The sequence below is a fragment of the Amblyomma mixtum genome, chromosome 2, assembly GCF_055824585.1.
Source record: "Amblyomma mixtum isolate Tamu chromosome 2, ASM5582458v1, whole genome shotgun sequence".
Classification (NCBI taxonomy): Eukaryota; Metazoa; Arthropoda; class Arachnida; order Ixodida; family Ixodidae; genus Amblyomma; species Amblyomma mixtum.
In genome coordinates, this window is record NC_143013.1 from 132360018 (window position 1) to 132379333 (window position 19316).

Genomic DNA, 19316 nt, shown 5'->3' on the forward strand with positions numbered 1-19316 from the left:
CAATTCGGGATTGCGCCTTCCGACTGGTGCTTACAGGACGTCACCCATAAATAGCCTGTACGTCGAAACCAATGAACCACCACTTGCAGACAGACGAACAACGCTCACATGCTCATACATTTTAAAGATCCGTTCCCAGCCTAAACACATCTGTTACCCACTCGTTACAAAGTGTCCATCTCGAACACTATTTACCAACAAACCTCTAGCAATCAGACCACTCCTTCTCCGCTTTGAAGAGAAATGCCAAGAACTAGATATAATGGACACATTGCCTAATATTGCCCGCAAACGTGATCCACTCCCGCCTTGGTACTGCCTACCATCTGTGTGCGACTTCACATTAACACAATTTCAGAAAAAACATACTCCACATGAACAGATATTACAGGAATATTTAGCACTCAACGAAAAATACGGAGAATACGAAGCATTTTATACCGATGGATCAGAATCGGCGCACTACGTGGGAAGTGCTGTAGTTCAGAATAATTGGGAAAAAATAGTACGGCTGCCTGAGTGTACATCCATTTTCACCGCCGAGTGTTACGCAGTCTTGGTGTCTGTAGAAAAAATAATAAATGAGAACATTCAGAACAGTATCATTTACACTGATTCTCTGAGCATACTAACCTCACTTCACCATAGCAATGCAGTGACACCACTAATCGGGGATATCATACACAACATAACAAGCGCGATAATACAGGGACAAGACATAAAATTTGGCTGGGTTCCCAGCCACATTGAAATCGCTGGCAATGAGAAAGCAGATGAATGTGCTGGAAAAGCTCGGAACAAAGAAATAAAGAAAGTGAACATCCCCTACAATGATTGTATGAAGTTGGTACAGTGCAAGCTAAGAAATAAATGGCAGTCGCAATGGAATATTGAAAGAAATAATAAGCTACATTTAGTAAAACCCATCCTAGGCGAATGGAAATCATGCTCACACCAAAAACGATTCATCGAAGTTATTTTATGCCGTCTCCGTATTGGACACACACATCTCATACATAACTTCCTACTTACAAAAGAAGACAAACCTGTTTGTGAAAAGTGCGGAGATGAACTAACAGTAACCCACATATTATTCTCATGTACGGAACTTGAATCTATAAGGAAAAAACATTTTACTACCTTTTACAAAGAACAGATTCCTTTTCATCCAGCATTAATTTTAGGCAAAGATGCACTTGTCAGTATACCCTGTGTTTTTAGCTTTTTAAGGGAAGCCAGTATTCTTCACAAACTCTAATTTACTCACCCTGTGCTTCACTACATACAGTTATACACCTCAGCCACTTTCTCAATCATGAGAGGGAGGCTGAGGTCTTTATCTGAGCTGTTGGGAGCCTCGAAATCCTTGCCGAGCCAAGGATGTCTGCGGAGGTGACCCAACCTTTAAAAGTTTCTGCTCTCAGACATTTTTAAAATTCTTGTCTTTCTTCAGCTAGTTAGTAAAAATAACTTTTAGGCCCTTTACACCGCCGTTTTTATCCAGTTTGTTTTCAAACTCTGCCCAAGCCAATTTTTTCATACCTTGTTCTTGGCGCATGATAGCCTTAGCTGCTTATGCGCCAATAAATTCAACACAACACAACAACACTTCATACTTCAGTCCCAGCAACTTTTAGATATACACCACTGCGGTTTTAAAAAGACATGTTCCACAACCGATCACCTTGTACGCTTTGAGAACACAGTGCGGGAAGCGTTCATCCACAACCAACACTGTATCGGGGTCTTCTTCGACCTGGAGAAGGCTTACGATACCACGTGGAGGTTCGGTATCCTCCGTGACCTAGCGGACCTAGGTATCCGCGGCAGGATGCTGAGCTGTTTGAGCGACTTCCTGACCAATCGAACGTTCAGAGTCCGCCTAGGCGCAACCTTCTCCAATACTTTTATCCAAGAAACTGGTGTGCCCCAAGGATGCATCCTCAGCACGACCTTATTTGTCATCAAAATGAACTCCATAGGAAAAGTAATCCCAAAATCCATAATGTACTCAGTTTACGTAGACGACCTCCAAATAGCATGCACGTCTTCCAGCATGCCTACCTGTGAGCGGCAAATACAAATAACAATAAATAAACTGGCTACCTGGGCAGATAGAAACGGATTTAGATTTTCCCCTCAGAAAACAGTAGCGGTTCTGTTCTCTTTGAGACGAGGCCTACAGGCCGACCCCACACTATATTTAAACCAAACCCCATTACCGTTCAAACAAGAGCACACATTTCTAGGGATAGCTTTCGATAAAAAACTCACTTTCTTGGCACATATAAACAGCTTAAAGAAAAAAGCTTCCCAAGCCCTCAATGTGCTGAAAATACTGTCAAGAAAACGCTGGGGGTCTGATAGGGCATGCCTGTTACATATTGTTACGGGACGGCGGGCCCGCGCAGAGAAAGGCACAGAGACTCAGACACGGGAGACTCATACATAACCGGCGCGGCGATTCACCTTTGTTCTCTGCTTCACGCGCTAGCGCCGCGCGCTCTCCCATCGCGCTCGCGCCGCGCCTCTTCTTTATTTGTATACCGCAGCGCGCTCTTGGTTGCGAAGGTCGTATGCCGTTACATCTTTCCACCGGGGGGGGGGGGGGGGGGGGGGAAGAGGTGGAAGATAAGAGTCTCTTCCGGTCTCCAAGATAAGAGGGGGAAGACACCGCTGGTGTCCCCTAGCGCGTGCTTCGCTTTGCAGGCGGCATCGAACTCGTCCCGATGAGCCCGGGCTGAGGTTCTTCGCACCGGCGCAGCTTGGTGCGCAGGAGGCATCGTCACGTCGTGATGACAGTGTCGTCTGACACGAGACGGTCCCGGTAGATCCCGGGGCTGCTTGTAGGCGACTCCTCGCCGTACGAAAAGTGCGAGGGCTTCTCGCACCGCGGGACTTGGGATTGCGTTCACAGAGCAGCGCTACACTTAAGGGGCGGCATTCAGGAAGGGAGGCCTGGTGCTGGTACGGGAGGGCGGCACTAGGGAGGACGTGGGAGCCAAGTCGGGATCACGGTGGGTGCCGGAGACATAGCTCTTCATGTTGGAGACATGTTCCGGAAAAATGTGGTGTACACCGCGTGGTCGAAGCTCGGGGAGGACTTCTAGACGGTACGTAACGGGGCCAAGCCGTGCAACTACACGGTAAGGGCCGCGGAATCGGGGCAAGAGCTTTGCGGCACGGCCAGTCGCGCGGATGGTGCGGCGAACGAGGACCAAGTCACCGGACCGAAAGGAGGGAGGTGGTGGTGCTGCAGCATTGGCCACTTGCGCACGCGCATGGGCCGTGAGAAGGTTGCGCTGAGCGTCGAGGCGGGCGGAACGAAGTCGTTGGGCGCAGTCAGTCGGTGACGCAGTAGGATGGCGAAGACCCAACTGCGCGTCGAGAGGGATGGAGGGCGTTCTGCCATAGACGACTGAGAACGGCGTGACATGCGTTGTTTCTTGAGCCGCAGTGTTGAGTGCAAAAGCTGCAGTAGAAACAAAACGATCCCAGTTTGTGTGGGACGGAGCGACGTAGGAGGCGAGTATATCCGTAAGGGTGCGGTTGACACGCTCCACGAGGCCATTGCACTGGGGATGATTGACGGATGTAGTGGAATGCGCAATGCCGAAGGAGCGGAGGGCACGCTCAAATTCTTGGGACATAAAGCAGCTCCCGCGGTCCGTGATGAGGCGTTGTGGCACACCATGCCGAATAACAAGATGTTGTTCCACAAACAAGACGGCATGAGCGGACGACGTGTCGGGAACGGGCAGTGCTTCGACCCACTTGGAGAAGTAGTCGACCGCAACCAGAATATACCGGTTGCAGGCGCGTGTCTTCGGGAACGGGCCCAAATGATCCAGTCCAACCAGTTCGAAAAGTGAACTCGGCGGCGAAAACGCCTGCGGGGGTGGCTTGGTTACTCGTGTGGATGACTTGCTGAACTGGCACGTCTGGCAGGACGCCACGTGTTCCTTGACGTCTCTGGACATATTAGGCCACCAAAAGCGCTCCGACACTCGTGCGTAGGTTTTGCTGCGACCAAGGTGACCAGCCGTGGGAGCGTCGTGTAGGCCGCGCAAGATATGCGACCGCAGTGTTGCCGGCACAACTGGCAACCACACGGGTGGTCGACCACGGAACCACTTCACATGACACAAGAGGTTATCCTTCATTTGATAGACCCGGCGCAGTTTGCGGAGACCTGCGCCGACGGCGGTGCCAAGGGAGTGGATTATGGCAGCAACGTCGGGATCTTGCGCTTGCGCAGTCCTGAGGTCCGTCAAAGCTGTCACGGAACAAGGGTGGCGAGAAAGGAAATCGGCATCCTGATGTGCAGAGCCGCGCCGATGCACTATGGTGAAATCATACTCTTGAAGTTGCAGGGACCAGCGTGCAATCTTGGCATTTAAGTGTTTGGCAGACTGCAGCCAAGTCAGAGCGCTATTGTCCGTGACGATGGTAAAGTGACGGCCGTACAAGTAGGGACGGAACTTCTCGACGGCCCAGACAACGGCGAGGCACTCGAGTTCTGAAGAGTGGCGGCGGCGCTCAACGTCGGAAAGCTGGCGGCTGGCATAAGCTAGGACTTTATGGTCACCAGACTCGTCTTCCTGCAGAAGGACAGCGCCGAGCCCATCTTGGCTGGCATCCGTGTGGAGGACGATGGGGGCTGATTCGTTGTAATGGGCCAACGTAGGAGGCTCGAGGAGCGCGTGCTTGACGTCAAGGAACGCGAGCTGTTGGGCCGGTGTCCAACTCCACGCTGCATTCTTCTTCAGTAGGGCGGTCAACGGAGCGCTTCGCTTGGCAAAGTTGGGTATAAAACGACGGAAGTATGAAGCAAATCCGAGGAAACTTTTGAGCTCCTTGGCAGTGGTGGGAGCTTCGTAAGCCGTAAGCGCTTTTAGCTTCTCCGGGTCGGGACGGATGCCATGCCGGCACACAACGTGACCCAAGTACGTGACCTCTGCGAAACCAAAGAAACATTTCTTTGGTTTTAAGCGAAGCCCAGCAGAGGTAAGGGCTTCGAGGACGAGTTTGAGTCGCCTTTGGTGTTCATCAAACGTGGCCGCATAGACAATGACGTCATCCAGGTAGACCAGCGCCATAGTCCACTTCATATGGCCTAAGACGCGGTCCATGAGGCGCTGAAAGGTGGCTGGAGCATTTGAGAGACCGAACGGCATACGGTTGAATTGGTAGAGGCCGTCAGGAGTCACGAATGCTGTCTTTTCCACATCATCGGGGTGAACAGGCACCTGCCAGTAGCCCGAGAGCAGATCTAGGGTGGAAAAATAACGGGCCCCCTTCAGGCGGTCAAGTGCATCGTCGAGGCGGGGCAGCGGGTACACGTCGAGACGAGTGATAGCGTTCAACTTGCGGTAATCTACGCAGAAGCGGAGTGTTCCATCCTTCTTGCGCACAAGGACGACAGGGGAGGACCAAGGGCTACAAGAAGGGGTGATGATTCCCTGGTCAAGCATGTCGTATACGTGCTGCTGGATGACTCTCCGTTCAGCTGGCGCGACACGGCGAGGTTGGTGATGAATAGGCCCACGGTTTTCGGTGTTTATCCGGTGTTGGGCCCAGGAAGTGCACCCGAGTTCACTGGCGCTTAGAGCAAGGCAACTGCGATGCTCGAGCAGCAAGGCCTTCAGAGAGGCGAGCTCCGCGCAGGTCAGGGTGGGCCCAAAGTTAAATGCGTCCCATGATAGGACCGCCGGCGCTGGAGAGTGGTGAGATGGTTTTTCATGTTGCAAAGACGCAACCGGTGATGCTCAGTCCAAGACTGACGCTGCACCCAATTGCGTGCCGGGAGTCAGCACGAGCGGTGCGCGGCTGATATTAAGCATTAACACGTGGGCCTCTCCATTGAGCACCGACAGAAGGCTTCGAGGGGAGGTCATCTCTCGGGCCGGAGCCGAACACCGGGTAGGTTCGAAAATCACATCCGCTGTGATCGGAGTGTCAGACTTGGCATGCACCCAAGTTGCCGCACCCGGTGGCAGAGTCACGGCGGTCGCCACAGTCACGGTAGTGACGTTGACTGGCTTGACTCGACGTGGCCACTTCGTTCCGAGGTAGCGCACAGATCTTGAGCACGCTTGGTCGCCGACACCAGGGACTGCCACAGGGTGACACCGACGCTGGAAATCCAGCTAAGCCAACCCGGCCCACACAGAGTTTGGCTCGCACGTGGTTCTGTGGTGGTAAAATTGAGAACGACTCCGGCTTGCTGGCACCACCCGCACCCGAGGACCACTGGCCAAATAGGGCTGTCCGCGACAACAAACTCGGTGGAGATGGTCTTTCCGAGTGCTGTCACGTTGACGGTAACACGTCCGACTTGCTCCACCGGGGCGCCGTTAAAAGCTACGAGCCGGGTTTTGGCGGCTGGAAGAAGCAGGTGGGGCGCGTTGACTATAAGCGATTTGTCGAGCACATTAACAGCCGCTCCAGTGTCGACCAAGGCCGCTACGTGCCGATCAAGCAGGGCGACGTCAACGAGCACGTAGGGAGCTTCCGTTGTCATCGAAGACGAAGAAAGAAGGGGACGCGGCGAACTAAGGAGTGCGGGGACGGACTTTATCCGGGGGCACCGTTCCACCGAATCGTTTTCCGACGTCGGAGGGCCAGCACAGTCCCTCGCGTAGTGTCCCCTCAGGCCGCAGCGGAAGCAGGTCGTGCGGGTGTCATTACGCCTGCGTCGGGTAGAGGCCGCTGTGGGTACTGAGAACCGAGGAGCCTGCACCGGGACGCTGTGCTCGGAAGACGGTGGCGACCCCCGCGTGGCCAGCAAAGTCGATTCCGCCTCGACGGCGAGCGCCATGGCGGCGCGGACGGACTCAGGACGCCCAGAGCGGACCAAGCGCTGCACCTCAGGGAGTCGGATGGCGTCGACGAATGCCTCGGTGCCGACAAGGGCCACGGCGTTCTGAGGCGCCCCCGGCAACGACTGCAGAGCCAGGCGTTCAATGGCGGCGGCGAGGTCCTGGTATGTCTCCCCGGGCTCTTGACGGCGGACTCGCAGGCGGTGGTACTGCACACGGGGGTGACCTGAGGCACTGTAGTGGTCGGCGAGGAGGCCCGCCAGGACAGTATAAGAGCCCAGCTGGTCAGGCGGCACGTTCTGCAGCAGCTCAGTCGCGCGGCCTCTCAGTTTGGCGACGAGCATCCGTGCCTTCATCTGCTCGTCCCAGCCTCTCGCCGCCGCAATACTGTCCAGCTGGATGCGGTAAGCATCCCACGAAATGGTGCCGTCGAACGTGGGCAACTCCACGACGTCCAATGATGCGCCCGCGCCGAGCACTCTGTTGGCGGCTACGACCGCAGGTACAGCGACGGCAGAGCTGGGTACAGCGGTGGCGGGGACGTCCAGAGGCACCGGACCCGTGTTCGGCTCGACTGGCAGAAGGCGACGGAAGTCGCGCCGGATCGCCTCCATCTCCCCAGCCTGGGCAGTCAGACGGGCCTCCCATGCGTCCATCCGCTGAGTAAAAATATCGAGGAGGCGCTCAATACCGGCGTCCAGCCGCTGCGGAGAACCGAGCCCCTCCGAGCGCCCAGGTCTAGCGATGCCGGCCGCGGCGTTGTCGGCGCCGTCGGCTGGTGGCGGAGTCCTGTCGACTGGCACGTCGGAGACTTGATTCTGGGAGCGGGTGAGCGGCATGATCCCACCGCTGCCACCAAATGTTACGGGACGGCGCAGAGAAAGGCACAGAGACTCAGACACGGGAGACTCAGACATAACCGGCGCGGCGATTCACCTTTGTTCTCTGCTTCACGCGCTAGCGCCGCGCGCTCTCCCCTCGCGCTCGCGCCGCGCCTCTTCTTTATTTGTATACCGCAGCGCGCTCTTGGTTGCGAAGGTCGTATGCCGTTACAATATATATCGTTCTCTGGTTCGCTCTAAGTTAGACTATGGGTCCATAGTATACGGCTCAGCAAGACCATCCTACATAAAACGACTGGATCCTATCCACAATCTTGGTTTAAGGTTGTCTTCCGGTGCTTACAGAACTTCACCAATAGCAAGTCTGTATGTGGAAACTAATGAACCTTCCTTAGAAGATCGAAGAACTGCACCAACCTTTACATACATCCTAAAAATCCTTTCACAGCCCAAACATCTCTGTTACCCAATTGTCACGAAATGCCCATCCCGAATGCTCTTCAACAACAAGCCCCATGCGATTAAGCCGTTGCTCTTGCGCTTCGAAGAAAAATGTCAAACTATGAACATACTAAATGAAATAAAAAATATTGCCCCAAGACACGAAGCACTTCCACCGTGGTACACTCTCCCCACAGTGTGTGACGTCACACTAACACGCCTCAGTAAAACCTGTACGCCACACGACCAAATAATACAAGAATATCTAGCACTACAAGAAAAATACAGAAATTACACTGCATTTTATACTGACGGGTCAAAAACTCATGCTCATGTAGGAAGCGCAGTAATACAAGGAAAAAATGAAAATGCAGTACGACTGCCCTCATGTGCTACAGTTTTCACCGCGGAGTGTTATGCCATTTGTGTTGCGGTACAGAAAATAGCAAATGAAAACATCAAAAAGAGCATCATTTATACAGATTCACTGAGCGTCCTTACAGCATTAAACTCCAAAAATGCCACGGCGCCACTGATTGGAAGCATCATACACAATATAGTAAAAGTCACAGCACAAAAACATGTTATAAAATTCTGCTGGGTTCCCAGTCACGTTGGCATTAGGGATACTGAGAGAGCCGACACGTGTGCTGCACAAGCCAGAACCATGGAGGTGAAACATGTGCGCTTGCCTCCGAGGGATTACATGAAGTTAGTGCATAGCAAACAAAGAGCCAAATGGCAAGCTTCTTGGGAAAATGAAAGAAACAACAAGCTGCATACTGTAAAGCCTATTTTGAAAGAATGGAAATCATGCCGTCATAAAGAACGTTTTATCGAAGTAATTTTATGTCGTTTACGCATAGGCCACACACACATCACCCATAACTTCTTGTTAACAAAAAAAGACAAACCTGTGTGTGAAATGTGTGGTGAGGAGCTGACAGTGAATCACATTTTAATCTCTTGTTCGCATCTCGAAGAACTTCGAAAAAAATTTTTTACGGTATTTTACAATGAACACATTCCATTTCATCCCGCATTGCTTTTAGGCGAGCAAACATTCGTCGAGTTTTCACTTGTCTGTAAGTTTCTAAAGAAAGCCAATGTTTTAAATTTAATATAATGTAACTTCTATACACTTAACATAACATCATCTAACCTTGTGTTTGGCGCATGATAGCCATAGTTGCTTATGCGCCATAAAACCCCATATAACTAACTAAATCATAAATTCTGGCTTTCAACCCGACATTTTGCTTTCCGACAGCGACGGCGTTTAATTAAAGAGTCTGAATGTGCTCAGGTTTTCAACGACGCCTTCTCATTTGTATTCACCAAAGAAGACATTAGCTCATTCCCTGACTTAGATATAATCCAAGATATTTGCATGCCTGAAATAGTTATCATTGAACGGGTGTTTTAGCTTTATTAAACAATCTTAAAGTAATTAATAGTTCGGATCGCCTCGGCTTCAACGATAAGTTGCTGAAGAACACATCCCAAAGCATTAGCGCTGTGTTGTCCTTTTTGTTTTCGCAATCATTATCACACGGATTAATTCCTAATGACTGGCGGGTAGCCAAAGTAATACCTATATTTAAATTAAGTGAGCGTTCCTCTCCATTAAACCATCGACCCATCTCGTTAATCAGCACTGTTTGCAAACTCCTTGAACATATCGTGCACATCCAAGTCATCAGCTTTCTCGAAGATCATAACGTTATTTCCAATTATCAGCACGGTTTCCGCAAGGAATTTTCTTGTGATACTCAATTAGCTGGCTTTATTAATGACTTACAATTATCACTTGACGCGGGCTTTCAGGTCGACGCAGTGTTCCTGGATTACTCAAAAGCTTTCGATCGGGTTCCTCATCAAAGACTTCTACGGAAACTAGCACAGCTTAATATACATCCTAACGTGCTCGCCTGGATTAAGGACTTTCTAACATCTAGAACTCAGTTTACCTCCATTAATAATTCTAACTCTCCCTCTCCTAATGTGATATCTGGGGTACCACAAAGAAGCGTGCTAGGGCCTTTGCTTTTTCTATTCTATATTAATGATTTACCTGCCTGTGTAAGATCTAGAGTTCGCCTTTTCGCTGATGACTGCGTAATTTACCGTAACATTACTACAGACAGTGATCGCCAATCCCTACAATCTGACCTGAACGCAGTAAGCTCTTGGTGTTCATCATGGTTAATGGCATTAAACGTTTCTAAAACTAAACTAATATCTCTCCCTCGCGCTTAGCTCGCATTCCAACCAATTATATTCTAAATGACAGTACTCTGGAACTAACATCAACATACAAGTACCTTGGGGTGCACCTTCAGTTTGATCTAACATGGCATCACCATATCGACCTCACCCTAGCATCTGCTAACCGCTCACTTGGTTTTCTTAAACTTAACCTCAGATACGCCCCTATTCACGTTAAAAAACTTGCTTATATAACTCTAATACGCCCTAAAATCGAATATGCTGCGGCCGTTTGGGACCCTGTTCAAGCCTACGTTATCACTAACATTGAATCCTTGCAAAACCGTGCTGTTCGTTTCATATTTTCAGACTACTCAGCCTTCACAAGCGTTTCAGCATTAACAAAACGTGCCGAACTGGAAGATTTGTCATATTTCTTTACTTATTTATTTGAAATACTGCCAGTCTCTGGTTGAGACCTTAGCAGGTGGGCATTACATGTATAATACAGGGTAAAAGATAAACATTTCAAAAAGCGACTGTGCAAAGGGCAACAATAATCTAGACAATACATAGCTCACAAAAACTGAAAAGAAGTTTGACACATTTCCACAAGCAATCCAAAGAATAAAGCATGCTAGTTCAGAAACATAAACATAATATAAACATGGGATAACACATCGTATACTCCTTGAAGTTGAAAAAAGCTTTCGAACCACAACTGTACTTTTAAAACGCGCCTTCTAGTTCAGAACAAAAATTTGAAAATGAATCAGCGTTAGTTATACAAGGGGCGTTCAATAAAGATTTCCCCTGACACACTTCTACTTATTGGAGGATGCTGAAACTGCGCATGTGTAATGACTTACGTTCCTATAGGCCACGTGCCAATGTGCAACTCCAAACTAATAAACGCCTTCCTGCCACAGGTGCTGAAGTGGTGTGAGGTGTGACAATGGATGCAGTGGAATACAGAGCAGTCATCAATTTCCTGTACTTGAAAGGCCACACTCCGGGGAGACGTTAGATAAGATAAAAGTGGCTTATGGGGAGGATTCCCCAACATATGATGTAGTAAAGAACTGGCATCGTCAATTTAAATGTGGTAGGACTTTGGTGGAAACGGCTCCGATTGCAGGGCGACCTCACTCTGCTATCGATGAACACATCATTCAGCAAGTGGTGGCCGCCATTTTAGAAAATCGCCGCGTAACTGTTCGAGACTTAGCTCAAAATATCATGATTAGTGTGGGGTCCATGGAAAAAATCATTCAGAACCATCTTCACATGCGTAAGGTATCCGCTCGCTGGGTTCCCCGGCTGCTACACCTTTCCGAAAGCAGGAACGAGTCGAATGCTCCCAGGCTCTTTTGACCATGTGCCATGGAAACCAGGATGGCTTTTTCAACAGACTGATTGCACAGTATTAAAGCTGAGTCCATCACTATGATGCGGATACTAAAGTCCAGTCGATGCAATCGAAGCACTTGGGGCTCACCGCCTCCAAAGAAGGCACGCCCAGCCCTGGGCGGGCAGGTCATGCTCACAGTCTTTTGGGACCAGCACGGAGTAGTCTTGATGAATTTCCTAGCAAAAGGTGCCACGATTACGGGGGCATACTATGCATCACTGCGGCGGAACTTGCGGGAGGCCATCAAAAGCAAGAGACGTGGCATGCTCAGCAACGGTGTCCGCCTTCTGTAAGACAATGCCTCAGTTCACAACTCTCATGTTGCCCAGATTGAAGCACGCTGCTGCGGCTTTGAAATTCTACCGAATCTCCCATTTTCATCCGACCTCGCAACATCGGACTGCCACCTCTTTCCGACAATGAAGTCATATTTGAAGGGCAAGCATTTTCCAGATGATTAGACTCTGATTTCTGAAGTCACAACATGGCTTTTGGAGCAACCTGTCGACTTCTGCAAGGGAGGTGTTTACAGTTGCATAAAAAATGAGAGAAGTGTGTGTCCCTGGGTGGCACCTATGTAGAGAAGGACTAATAAACCTGCAAAGTTTCGTTGCTCTCCGTCCAAAAGGAAGTGGGTCAGGGGAGATCTTTATTGAACACCCCTTAGATGCGTCTAGACGGTTCCATTCTCTTGTTGCTAGTGGGAAGAAAGAATCTTTGCAAGTGTTACTGCGATAAGGATACTCGGTTAGCGTATACGCGCGCTGGATTCTTAATGCACGTTTTTGTGACAGTGAAATGTACTTTGATGAATCGATCTTAAAAGTGTTGTTAAGAAGCTGATAAAGGAATTTTAGTCGCGCGCACTTTGCCCTAGTAGAGAGTGTTTCGAGCCCGGAAACTACAGCTAGTTGTGTTGGTGAGTCAGTTTTTTGTACTTGTGAATAAATCTGACTGCTTTACGTTGAGTTTTTTCAAGTCGAGAAATATTGGTTACAGACTGACGAAACCAAACAGTGCTAGATTATTCAAGACAGGTCTGACAAACGTTTTATAAGCTAAAAGTTTAGTCTCTGTTGACGCAAGACGAAGACACCTTTTTAGAAAAAACAGCTTTCGTAATGCAGTTGGTGATATTGCCGATGTGTTTGCCCCATCTAAGATCGTTAGTTAATGTAACTCCTAAATATTTGTGTTCGTTGACGAAGGCCAGTGGAGTACCACTGATGTTATGCAAGAAATTTGATGGTTGTTTTTTTCTAGTTACTGCAATTGCTACAGATTTCACCTTGTTAATTGACATTTGCCAGTCATTGCACCAGTCCGAAAGTTTTTGCAGTTATCTGTTAAATATGACATGATCTTCATGGCTTGTGATTTCTCTGTAAATTATGCAATCGTCTGCAAAGAGTTTGATGTTACAGGTAATGTCGGTGGTAATGTCGTTAATAAATATAAGAAACAACAGTGGCCCAAGGACAGAGCCTTGAGGAACTCCGGATGTAACTGGTACCGTTTCAGTTGAATGTTGTGATACAAAACGAGTTGGGAACGTTGCTGCAAGAAATCTTCAATCCAAGCCAAAAGTTCCCCGTCACCGATGTAACCCCGTAGTTTTACGATTAGTTTGGAATGGCATACTCAGTCGAAGGCTTTAGCAAAGTCGAGTAATATGATGTCAGTTTGGCTGTTATTGCCAATACCTAAAGCTAGGTCATGCACAACCTCAGTTAATTGAGTGACTGTTGTTAAGCCGCGGCCAAATCCATGCTGATGAGGCGATAATAAGTTGCTGTGCTCTAGAAACTGTGTTGGGTGCTTTGATATTATATGTTCTAGTAGTTTACATGCGGTACTAGTGAATGATATAGGCCTGAAGTTAGAAACCGAAGAAGTATTGCCTGATTTATGGATCGGTAATACCTTGGCGATTTTCCTATCCTCTGGTAGTCTGGAGGTGGCAAGAGATTTACGATAGATTAGACCAAGGTCAAGGTATGCTGCAGGGTTCAGCATATCGTTTTTGAAAAGCGTCTGGAATTTCATCTGGGCCACTTGCATTTTTACTGTCCAGACCGAGCAGAAGATTAAGAACACCAGCGTCATAATGTTAAGGGGACCAATTTCCGAACCACTCCACATTTTTGTTTTGGGTATTACGCAGTTATCTACTCTAAAAACTGAACGAAAGTAATCATTATAAGCGTTTGCTTTTTTAATCTTTTCTTCAACTGGCAAATGAGAGGTATTATTTTTGTTCGTGCTAAAATGTTTCCAGAACCGCCGCGGATTATTCATGAGGAAATTAGGAAGTGTAACCTGAAAGTACTGTTGTTTCGCCTTTTTTGCTTTTTGTTTAAAGACTGAAATTGCATGCGCCAGTCTACTTGTTACAAGTGCGGTAACTCCTTTGGATTTCTTGTGCTGCCTGAGCCGTTTAACTCGTCGTTTTGCATGAATAACCTCACCTGTAATCCAAGGATTTTTCGTTTGAGGGCGTTTTGTTAACAGTGGCACGAAATGAGTTATACAGTGACCTACAGTGTTCTTGAACATAAGCCAGAGAGCATTAATATCTGTATCAGTATTGTATGAAAGCGCGGCAAAAGAGTGAAATTCATGTTCGAGATAGTTGAGAATGCTAGCATTGGCAGCTTTTTCAAAATTACGCACCGTTGTTAATTCGGTTCGAGGTGTGATAGTGATTCCCAGGGGTAGTGCGCATATAGGAATATCATCGTCAGACATCCCTTTGATGATGTCAGTGTGTGACTGGTCCAGCGGAAATGTATCGCTGAGAAATATCGTGCGTGCGTGTTGTACGTGATACAGTTTGGCGAAGGTTAAAGTTCAACATTAAATCGACGATCTTATAGGTTGCGGGGGATGACAGATACATATTAGTCAAATCCATCTCTGGTAGATTAAAATCACCCATGAGTATGACTCGAGTATTGGGATTGCGAATGTGACGTTGCATGAACTCTTGAATGATTGTTATGCACTCGCCGTAAACTTGCTCGCTTAAACCGTTGCCATAAGCTTTATCACCACCCATCCCTTCGCAGTGATTTGTTTCAGTCACCTGATGCTATCTTTCCACGCCGTGATCATTCTTTCAAAGTTAAGCACGTAAACTCTCATTCATCGTCTTATGCAATTCATTCATTCCGCGTACTATCACTGAATGGAATAGTTTGCCATCAGTCAACGCCACAGAAACTGACAATAAAAAATTTCAAGAGCTTCTTTGCTCTGCCGGAAATGTGTAAAAGTTTTGCTGTTTTTGTTTGCGTTCATTTTTTCTTTGAGTGATGCCTGATGTTTAAATTAACCTTTTTTATTAACTTATTTGTTAAAATGTATCGCAATTACTTATGACTGTACCCCCCCTATGTACAACCCCCCTTCTGGAGAGCCTTTAGGGGTAACTTGAATAAATAAATAACATACCTCCACTCCAAAGTTACACGCCCATTTCTAATGCCTCCATACGTACTTACATTCAATTTGACTGTCGCCTTTTGTTACTATATGATTTTTTTCACGCAATTCCGTGGTGATGAATTTGAACCAACGGGGCTCCGCGAGGTCATTCGATACTTGGGAATGCCTTCGAAACGCGAACACAGCGTGCACTAACGTACAGCCGCTACCATAGATTTGCCGCGTCCACAATCACGCAGGACGACCGCTTCGGTTCTGTGGATGTTAACAATGATATTTATTGCTCGTTATTTTTCTGCTGTTTCTCTAGCACATATTTCGTGTACTGCATGGCTAAATGAGTGGCCCAAGAAATAGTACCCCCGCAGGGGCGTCTGATTCATGCAGACGATGGTGAGTTGCGACACCACGGGTACCTGAGCATCCGCAGGGACATCCCCGCAGGGGGATGATGGTGAGCAGTGTGCCACCACGGACCCGAGCACCCGCGCTTAGCCGTGCGTGGCATCGCCGTGTCCGGGGAAAAGGGGATCCTGGTGGTTGAGCCAATGCCGAGCGTTTGGACCCTTAAGGCCCCTCGGCGGAGGCAACACACCACTTTGGCCACGGCAGACGTTGGTGAGTGGCGACACCACGGGGTTAACCCGAGCATCCGCAGGGACATCCCCGCAGGGGGATGATGGTGAACAATGCGTCACCACGGACCCGAGCATCCGCGCTTAGCCGTGCGTGGCATCGCCGTGTCCGGGGAAAAGGGGATCCTGGTGGTTGAGCCGATGCCGAGCGTTTGGACCCTTAAGGCCCCTCGGCGGAGGCAACACACCACTTTGGCCCCATCTTCCTGCAGGCGGCACCTCCGGCCTGACCCAACCGGGGGAAATCGGCAGTCGCCTTTTCCTGTCCTCCCCTCTATCTTTCACTTTCCTATCTCTTTCTTACAACTCTCCTGTCTCCTCCTCTTTTCTTCGTTTTTGCCTCTTTTTCCTGGCGGCAAGGGTTAACCGTGTGTGACCAACTACCCTGAGTTGAGTCATATTAGGTTATAGTTAAGGTGTACAGCTGGCGTGGGCAGGACTTGCTTTCAAGTTCCTGTCCCGTCCCCTAGTTGGGCTCCAGGGTGGGTGGCTGGCACCATGACCGAAAAACATCAATTTTTTATGGCTCCCCCCCTTTCCCAACTTGATCGCTCTCTTAAAAGAGTGCGGAACGAAGCAGAGTACTTTTTTTCCAAAAAGAAACCAACATTCGCCAAATTCCATGTCATCCACAGTGAAGTGCAAGATAAACAGGCCAGAATTCTATCCCCCTTCATCGTATCGAAATGCTTAACAGAGGCTTTGGGCCCCGGCTACAAAGTATCAAAAATGGCCAGCGGCGATCTATTGCTGGAACTCCGAGATAATGTTCAAACTTCCAAACTCGCAAACATAGTGTGTATGGGGGAGACACCTGTCTCCATCACAGCACACCGATCCCTCAACACTGTCCGTGGCGTCATCTCAGAAAATGATTTTCTACACCTCACAGAGAAAGAAATGCTTGAAGGCCTTTCCGATCAAAACGTCATATATGTGTACCGAATACAAATCCGCAAGGACAACAAAGATATAGATACCAAACACCTGGTCCTGACTTTCAACACATGCACATTGCCAGAAACCATCGACGTTGGATGTCTCAAAGTAAATGTAAGACACTACATCCCTAACCCCCGAAGGTGCTTTAATTGTCAACGGTTTGGCCACGGATCACAGAGTTGCCGCGGCCGCAAAACTTGCGCGAAATGCGCGTCAAAGGACCACCATTCTGAAGAATGCGACGCAGCTCTACGCTGCGCTAACTGCGAAGGCGACCACGCCGCGTACTCCAGGGCATGTCCGTCCTGGAAAAAGGAGAAGGAAATCATCACCATTAAGACCAAAGAAAACATTTCATTCAAAGAAGCCAGAAGGCGTTTTGCACTGACAAATACATTCTCTTTCACAGCCAAACCAAACTATGCTGACGTGGCGCGCAGGGGCGGTGCACCACGCAGCACTCCGGCATCTGCCGCGGCCACTCCCACCGCGCCAGTGGCAGTGCCATCAACGCCCCAGGCAGAGACAGCCAAGGCTGCTCTGCCAACTCCAAGCCAGGGAGTGCCGGCCAACGGGTCAGCATCCCGCAGGACTTCCCCCCGTCGGGGGAGGCCCGACACCAAAACATCCGCGGCTTCGCGGTCCTCCAGCACCTCTGGTGAGGTGATGGATACAACTAACACTCCGCCCGCTTTGCAGCGGCGGACCGGCTGTCACGAGCGAAGAAAAGATAGAACCCCGGTAACGGGCCCAGAACAGTAAACTTCTTCCATTCCATTCCCACCCAAAAAACAAACATGACATTTGTGGTTCAGTGGAACTGTAGAGGAATGTTGAGGAACTACAGTGATATAACTCATATTCTAGGGTCAGTGATGCCTCTAGCTCTATGTCTCCAGGAGACCAATCTTGGTCCACAACATTCAAATATCTTAAAACATTATACAACTTTTAGGCGTGATCGCGAACATGAAAATAGACTGTCGGGAGGCGTCGCAATCATCAACCAAAGCGGCGTCCCGGCTCAAGAAATCAAACTGAAAACAAAACTTGAGGCGGTTGCAGTTAGCGTCATCAGCTACAAAACCATAACAATATGTTCTGTATATCTTCCCCCACACATCACATTAACATGCCAAGATCTAGAAGGCCTGATCGATGAACTGCCGGAGCCATTTCTGGTAGTTGGCGATTTTAACGCTCACTCTCCGTTTTGGGGAAGCGAACGCTGTGACTCTAGAGGCCAAACAATCGAAGATTTTATACTTTCGAATAATATCTGTCTTTTAAATACGGGAAAAGCCACATATTGCTGTCCAAGCTCAGCAAAAATGAGCTCTCTCGATTTAGCTTTCGCATCACCATTACTTTTTAACGATTTTAAATGGGATGTTTTAAATGACCCCATGGGCAGTGATCACTTACCTACCATCATCAGGCTCTCATCGTCGACTCCAATCATCCCCACAAGGCCACGGCGCTGGAAAATTCAGCTCGCCGACTGGTCACTTTTTACAGAAAGTGCCACTCTGGAAAAGGAATTTTGTGACGACCTAAGCACAGATGAAATTAATGAGAAGTTTACTGAATGCATAATATCGGCCGCAACACTCGCTATACCAGAAACAACAGGACTCGCACAAAAGAAACACAAAGTGTGGTGGACAAAAGAATGCACATTAGCAAAAAAACAACAAAAGAAAGCCTGGAGCGCTCTGCGTCGATATCCCACTGCAGAGAACCTACTCACCTTTAAGAAGGCAAAAGCCAGAGCGCGGTATGTGCGAAGAAATGCAGAGAAAACCTCTTGGCAGAAATATGTCTCCTCAATAAATAGTTCAATAACATCAAAGAAAATGTGGGAAAAAGTGCGTACATTTACTGGTGACCATACCCCTTTCACACTTCCTCTCTTGACAGCACCCGGGACACAAACATCTTTAGAAGAACAGGCCAACATACTGGGCGAGCATTTTGCTGAGATCTCAAGCTCATCCAACTACACAAACACATTTCAAAAACACAAAGCAATAGCTGAGAAACAAAGATTCCCATCTGGAGCAGGTGTTCATGAGGATTATAACCAGCCTCTCACACGAGAAGAATTAAATAAGGTACTATCTTCTGGCAAAAAGACAGCACCGGGACCAGACAACGTGCATTACGCTATGCTTGCACATCTCTCCGAGGCTGCTGTAGAGGCACTGTTAAAATTCTTTAATAAAATCTGGATAACTGGCAATATACCTGACGAGTGGAAAAAAGCAGTCATAATACCTTTTCTCAAACCCGGAAAACCACCAACAAGTCCTAGCAGTTACAGAACAATAGCCCTCACCAGCTGCATTGCTAAATCTTTCGAAAGTGTAATAAACATTAGATTGACCTTCGTACTTGAATCTCGGCAACTATTAGATACACACCAATGTGGGTTTAAGAAATCATGCTCAACCACAGATCACCTTGTCCGTCTAGAAAACACCATCCGGGAGGCGTTCATCCACAAGCAGCACTGTATTGGGGTCTTCTTCGACTTGGAGAAGGCCTACGATACTACGTGGAAGTTCGG